The sequence below is a fragment of the Nematolebias whitei genome, chromosome 18 (genome assembly GCF_014905685.2).
Source record: "Nematolebias whitei isolate Nwh7 chromosome 18, NemWhi1, whole genome shotgun sequence".
In the NCBI taxonomy this organism is placed as follows: domain Eukaryota; kingdom Metazoa; phylum Chordata; class Actinopteri; order Cyprinodontiformes; family Rivulidae; genus Nematolebias; species Nematolebias whitei.
In genome coordinates, this window is record NC_056515.1 from 13,819,006 (window position 1) to 13,826,469 (window position 7,464).

Below are 7,464 nucleotides of genomic sequence, written 5' to 3' on the forward strand. Positions count from 1 at the left end.
ACCTTAGTAAACACTAAAATTGCTATAACCCTTTCAATTTTACAGATTTTGAGCTAAAATTTGGTGTGGTAGTCACTAAAGGGCGTCCCCATCACATGCGCTAAGCACTAACAAATTGCTTGACAAGTTGTCATACTATGTTTTATCTCTTCATTACCAAAGTTATTTTCAAGGTTTTACCATCGATGCTTTATTTCTCTAGATCAGGAGTTCTCAAACTTTTTGGGTTCAGGGACCTCCTCATAACCCTCATGTTTATTAAATAATTTTCTTCAATTTGTCTCTTTAATGCAATGGGAATATTTGTGTAACATAAATACTTAAAACCTGTTGTTTAATAGTGTTAATACAATTCTTATACTTTTGAACACGGGGTATTTTTTATTCAAGACACACTCAATTAACGAAAAATTTAATTACAACTTCCAAAAATTACAGTTTTGAGAAAATAAACAGTATAAAAAAAACACTAAAACTTTACCTATTCACATAATAAACATAATAAATGTATTGTCACTTCTTCAAATTATTACAGAAAACTCTTTACATAAAACTAAACAAAATTATAACAGCAGTAGTCAGACCAAGTAACAGACTTCATTTGTAAACCCTTTGATGCCAAAATGCAAATAGTGAGCAGGCTGGGGAGCGGGGTTCTCCCCCAGAACATTTTGAATAAAGTAGATGTGATTTCCTGCATTTTGGTGTATTTTAATGGCTTGTTAAACATGTACATGCTTGTTAAAAAAAAAGAAGAAAAACTCTTGGTTTGTTTTAGCGGACCCCTAAGCACAGGCTCGTGGACCCCTGGGGGTCTGGGGATGCCACTTTGAGAACCACTGCTCTAAGCACTAACAAATTGCTTGACAAGTTGTCATACTACATTTTATCTTTTCATCACCAAAGTTATTTTCAGTGTTTTACCATAAATTCAGGTCTCTCTTGTAAATGAGTCCCCGAGGCTCAGTGGGATTAAACTTGTCTAAACAAAGGTTGAATGAATGCTTTATTTCTCTGTTGATTCTAAAAAGAAAATGATCTTAGTTTAAAATTGTGGTATGAATACTGGTGGGCTAAACGCATTAGTTTGAGGATTGCTATGTTTTAAAACTAAGTATTTTTTTTACTTATTTATTTAAGATGATCCAGATGCCTCTCCCTCTCACTGTCTCTCTCTTTGTCTCACCACCAGAATGAAAAGGGAGTGGTCCCTTTTTTCTCCCAGTCTGACTGTACCATCACCTCTCAGACGGGGTCGAGGGCCTTTAAAATCCCCCCGTCCATCCGTCAGCGGATCACCGCCACCTTCGATTCCCCAAACTCCAAAGGGAAGGACTGGCAGCTCTTGGCCCAAAAGCTTCACATAGACAGGTTTGAGTTATTACTACATCTCATCCTCTCTCTCCCTCCAGGTACCATTCTGCTGAGTCATCCCTGAGTGAACAAGCCGGCACGTTTTGCTGTAAATATTAGAACAAGGCCTGCAACGCCAGACTACAGCATGCATGTCCCCTCATAAATTTAAACAGTGTTCCCCATTTTGAATGCCACTTTCAATCTGGAAGTTAGGCAGTGTGTCGGTTCATATCTTTCATCACCAAGCAGCCTTCAGTTACACTCCACACTCCTGATTTCATTATAGATCCAAAACACATGCACACTGAAGGCAGTTTGGGCGGGGCTGCTACAGCCAGCTGTAGCACAATCTGAATACTACATGTTACAGAGCAGATGTGGCATGTTGCAGACATGTGAGGGAAGGTCTCTGACTGCTGACAGCTCAGCCTCAGGCGATGAAAATGTGTTTATGTTGGCTTTTCTCATTAGCAGCATCTATATGTGCGCTCCATCTTTCAACCCCAGCTAAACGTTACAGAGCTCGTGCCAGGTGTTTGTGAAGGCGTGGGAGGATTTTAATTGTTCCAAGATGGGGTGTATCTGTTTGTGCTTCAGAAGAGAAGTCAATAATCAAGTGCGTCTAAACACGATAACTCGAGGAGCTGTGCAGGCAGCTCGCATGCACCACGGAGGAGAACGAGGCTTTGTGTCTTGGTTGCTGCAGAAACCCAGGAGGAAAAGCAGGAAACTATGAGATGAAAGAATGTTGATCTGAGCACAAACAACGGTGACTGAAAAAAAAGATTATATATATATATATATATATATATGTGTGTATATAAAAGTTTTTCAAGCACACCAAAAAGCATGTAATGAGTGTCTCACCTACTTGAGCTGATTTCTGTAATTATTTCTCAGAGTGTGTGGGCACATCATGATACAGAGGAGGTGGAGGGGAAGAAATAGAAAAAGAGGAAAATTGTCATTGAAAGGAAATAGTGCCCTCTCTTGGACAGATGTTTTTACAGCTGCAAAGGTTTAAAAAAACAACCAAAATTGTTAATTTTGAAACAACAGAAACTGTTAGTAATACTAGTTCACATGTAGTTTTATGGATTAAAACAAACCTGTATAATTATTATTATTGTTGTTGTTGTTGTTGTTGTTGTTGTTGTTGTTGTTGTTGTTTGTTTGTTTTTTTAGTGTTATCAAGTCAGACTGTACTTTAGCCAGATCGTCAGTTCAGTTCTGATCCCATTTAAATCAAACTAGAGAAACTGCATTTCCTGCAAAAAATGAATGTGAAAGTGAACTTGCTGAGAAACAGCTGAAATTAGCTAAAAGGAAAAAGGCATGCTGAGCTGAATAGAAGAACAATCCTAAATTAGCAGAAGAAAGCCGAAACAACACATATTTGCTGAAATTGGTTTGAATAAGCAGAAATTTAAAAAAAATAGGAAAGTAGCTTACAAAAGCTGAAATTAGCAAAAAAAAAAGGCTGAAAAGTAAGTGAAAGGCAGAAATAAGCTTAAACTAACAGAAGGAAGCAGAAAGGGCTGAAATGTGAAATCCACTGAAAAGGCTAAAATTATCATAATGACAGTTAAATAGTAGCTGAAATAACTTAAACTAGCATGAATAAGTTGAAAGAAACATGACAAGCTGAAATTAGCATAAAGAAATTAGCTGAAAGTTGCAGCTATTACCACAAAAAATTTAATTTATCAGAAAATGTATCTTTGATCTTATTACTGTTTTTCTTTTTACATTTTATACTTTTGTTGAGTGTAACTGGGACCCTGTGTACACAATTTTGTTCCACCACATTGTACCACATGTGGTGCATATGACAAATAAAGAAACTTTGACTTTGACCTTGAAAACAGCTGAAATTGCCAAAAAAAAAATGCTAAATAGGTAGTTGAAAAGGTAGAACACGTTTAAATTAGCAGTAGAAAGCAGAGAGAACACATGTTTGCCCAATTAGGTTTAAAGAAGCAGAAATGAGCACCAAGGATGGATATTATCTGAAAAAGCTGAAATTAGCACTCACAAAAGCAGCTAAAAAAGCAGAAAGAAATTTAAATGACCAGAAGGAAGTGGTGAGAGCACATTTTTGCTGAATTAGGCTGAAAAAGTTGAAATGAGTAACAAGATGTGGAATTAGCCGAAAAAGCAAAAATTGGCATTAAAACAGTTAAATACTGTAGTAGCTGAAATAGCAGGAAAAAACTGAAACTTGCATAAATAAGATGAAAGAAGCATAACAAGCTTAAATTTGCAGAAAGAAGTAAAAACAAGTAGAAAAAATGTTATAGTTAGCAGAAAGAATCTGAAAGAAGCACAAAACAGCTGAAAAAACAGCTAATATTAGCTGAAAGTAGCTGAAAAAAATTGCACAAGGAAGCTGAAAGAAGCTGAAGCAGAACAAAATGTGAAAGGAGCAGTAAAAGGTTGTATACACATCTAAAGATGTGAAGGATATAAAATGAGCTCAAGTCATTTTCTATGAGAAAAAAAAGTGGCAGAAAAGGCAAAATATTTCAAAAAGCTAAAGTTGCACCAATACCAAGTCAGAGCACCCTTCTCCAGAAAGAGCTAAACGTTTTGATTTATGCTTTGTTGAAATAGCACAAAAATTGTGGAATGAGAAAGATGCTGAAAAACGTACTGAAGGAAAAAAGGATCACAGTAGAGTGAATGCTTCATGAACATTCACACAACGAGCATCGCCGTGTCTCTGCCCTGCACTTCAGAGACTGAACATCTGGATATCAGGCTTTCTTTTCTCTTTTCAAAATGTTAAAGGTGTAAATAAGAATTCATATGATTACCTCTTGAAAAATAATTTGCTTTGGATCCTGAGTTACACTTAATAATCCAGGTAGAAAATCCAACAAAGTTAAATCAGGTCCTCTGGATGGATTATTTTTGATGAAACGTTGTGTCTTTCATCCAAAAGACTTCGTTGGTCTGAGGAGCCACAACAACCTCAGTCTTATAGTCTCCACTATGTGAGGGTGCTATTTATAAGACTGAGTTTGTTGTGGCTCCTCAGACTGATGAAGTCTTTTGGATGAAAGACAAAACATTTCAACAAAAAGAAACAGTCCAGAGGACCTGATCTAACTTTGTTGGGTTTTGTTTGTAATAATGATGAGTTCATCCATCTCACCTCATGTCCTCTCTTTTGTTAATCATTCTCATGCAGCCTGACTTTTTTGCTAACATATTTTGTTTTCCTGGCCTCTAGGAACTTGTGCTACTTTGCATGTCAGGAGAGCCCATCCTCTGTGATTCTGAGTTTGTGGGAAGCCCAGCACCAGGACTCTGGGGACCTGGACTCCCTGGCCAGCGCCCTTGAGGAAATCGGAAAGGTCCAGTCCCCTAGGGGAACCTCCCCTCTCATCTGCAGAAATGAGGACTCTGAGTTCACAAAGGTTGGGTAGGAAAAGTCTACAGAGGCCAAGTGGTGATGAACCTTTACTGCATGAACACTGACGATCAGCTGCAACTAACCTACAGAGACAAGGGCAAGGAGATTAATGGACGAGTTATTAATGGCACACCTCTGCTGAACCAAACGGTCCATAAAGACACAACAGAGTCAAGAACTGGCCGAGTCAGAAGTTTTAGTGTTTTAGGAGACACATTCTTTTAAAGGATATCTGTGTGGATGAGAAAAGCCTGGACAAACTTCAGAAGCTGATTCAGTCACTTGTAGTCAAGGAGTCTAGATGTCTGTGAGAGGTAGGAGCGTGTTTTCAGCGCCAGCAATGACGTGATCGGACCTTCCCAGTACTAAACGTGCTCATACAGAACTCACCATCAAACCGTCCTTTGAATAATCAAAGTGTACTAACGTCTTAAACAAGATTTCTTGTTTATTTTGTTCCATTTCTTCACTGTAAGCGTCCTGGAGTTTATATTAAAAGAAGGGAAAAATCAGAGCGCGGCAAGTTTTTCCTGTCCAAACATCTTGTCCATACGGAGCAGTGTTAGCGGTGATGAGTAAAAGAAAGACTGGCTGAAAAGGTTCAACAGGAGTTTATCATTGTGATTCATGATTCAGTCTGAAGAACACGAGAATGTGTTCAACCTCACAGTGGAGAAACCAACAGATCTGTGCCTCATCTGGAGCAACAGCCTGAGCTGAACCACTTCCCCTGAGCTCCAGTAATCAACATCTGGTTCATGTGGAGGGAGTTTAAAGTCCAACATGTGACTTTTCCCAGATAAACTGGGGGAACGTTGCAAACCTTTCAGATTGCTAGCACTAGTTAAGTGGTGTTTTTTTTAATTCTCTCTCTCTCTCTCTCTCTCTCTCTCTCTGTCTCTGTCTGTCTCTCTCTCTCTCTCTCTCTCTCTCTCTCTCTCTCTCTCTCTCAATAATTTTGAATTAAACGTTTACCTTTTGATGTTTGGCTTGGCTGGCGCTGCCTCTCTTGGATCACTGGTTCATCATAAACCTGGGCAATGTAATTTGGGAACCTTTTACCTTCTGTTGCTTCCTCTCTTCAGCAACTCCCGACATCTACTTTCAAACCTGATGAAAAAGAGTCCCCACAGTCAGTTTTATCCACCTGCCTCTGAACCAATAAAGTGACTTTGTGTTGAACTCTGTGTTGGAACTGTCTTTAATGAAGTGAACGTTGAACACAGTCCAGATACAGCCCAGTAGAGAAATGTGTTTGTCTTCAATAAGAGCTGGTTAAATGAAAGATGAAACAGAAGACCATGTAAAGAACAGTCATAAGAGAGCTTTATGCAGATCACTGTTTCTGTCTGACCTGATGAGGATACTTTTTAAAGCTCTTCATCGGTAAAACCTACATTAATAAAAGTCTTTGTTCAAATCCATGAAGCTTCATCAAACCAAAACCTCTAAACTATTCCCCTGCCTCTCAGTTGAAGGTAAAATCAGCAGTTTCTGCTTTGCAGCTTCTAAAAAGGTTCCAGAGGGTTGCAAATATATTAAATCCCCTTGATATTCTTTCTATTTTGTTGACTTACAGCCTGAACATTTTATTTATTTGTTTGTTTGTTCTTTTTATATATTTTATTATACACTGCTTCCCGCCCCCATATGGACTATTTAAGAGACTGAGCTGAATACAGCACCTCAGACTGAGGAAGTCTCTCGAATGAGAGACGAAACGTTTCTATATTTTTTTGCTTTGTTTTGTTTTTTGTTTTTTTGAATGTCCAGAGGACCAGATTGAACTTTTTTGGGTAAGCCAGGGAAGTTGTTTTAATCAATAAACAGAAATAGAAAACAATTATGTAAACGTGAAAAATGATTCATGCATACAGTGTGTATTCAGCCCTTTGCTTTGAAGCTCCGGTCATTACCTTCAGAACCCACATGATTAGTTTAATAAGAGCCGCCTGTAGTAATTTAAGTTTTAGACAATCTCGTCATAAATCCACCTGTTCAACACCTCTGGTGCACTATCAAGCAAGAGGCATCATGAAGACCCAGGAACTGCCCCTACAGGTCAGAAACATAACTGTGGAGAAATACAGATCAGGGCTGGGTTCTATACAAACATGCCAGAACCTTGAACATCCCATGTAGCTTCAGTAAACCATCCAGTTGTTTCTTTGTCCACTTTTCGTTGCAGGGTCACAGGGAGCTGGTGCTTTTTTCCAGCAGTCATTGAGCGTAAGTCTGTGTACAACCTGGACATGTCGCCAGTCCACCACAGAGAAACAACCCTTCACACTCACACATATCTACTCATTGTGGGCTGCATCACTGGTGATCAGGAAGCTGAATACAGAGGTGTGGTGGACAGAACCGCCCGCAACTCAACAGAAGACCCCCCCCCCCCCCAAACCTTTCAACATCAAAGGTACTAAAGTGGACACTGTGAACTGCTACAAGTACCTGGAGGTCCACTTAGACAATAAACTGGACTGGACAGCTGACACCAACGCCCTCTACAAGAAAGGGCAGAGTCGTATTTTTCTTCTGAGGAGACACAGGTCCTTTAACATCTGTAGGACCATGCTGCAGATGTTTTACAACTCAGTAGTATCTGCAGGGCCATGCTGCAGATGTTTTTCCACTCGATGGTCTTTGCAGGACCATGCTGCAGATGTTTTACCACTCTGTGGTCTCTG

At 39.1% G+C, this 7,464-nt stretch overlaps 1 long non-coding RNA gene across 1 annotated transcript in view; it reads left to right on the forward strand.

Annotated features, from left to right (window-relative positions):
• The window catches only part of LOC119424885, a 6,955-nt gene extending 1,831 nt beyond the window's left edge, over positions 1–5,124 (forward strand). The window contains exons 2-3 of the long non-coding RNA XR_005187538.1: positions 1,193–1,371; positions 4,592–5,124. This is a non-coding gene — a long non-coding RNA (uncharacterized LOC119424885). The remainder of the gene's footprint in view (positions 1–1,192; positions 1,372–4,591) is intronic.
• The last annotated feature ends 2,340 nt before the right edge of the window (positions 5,125–7,464 follow it).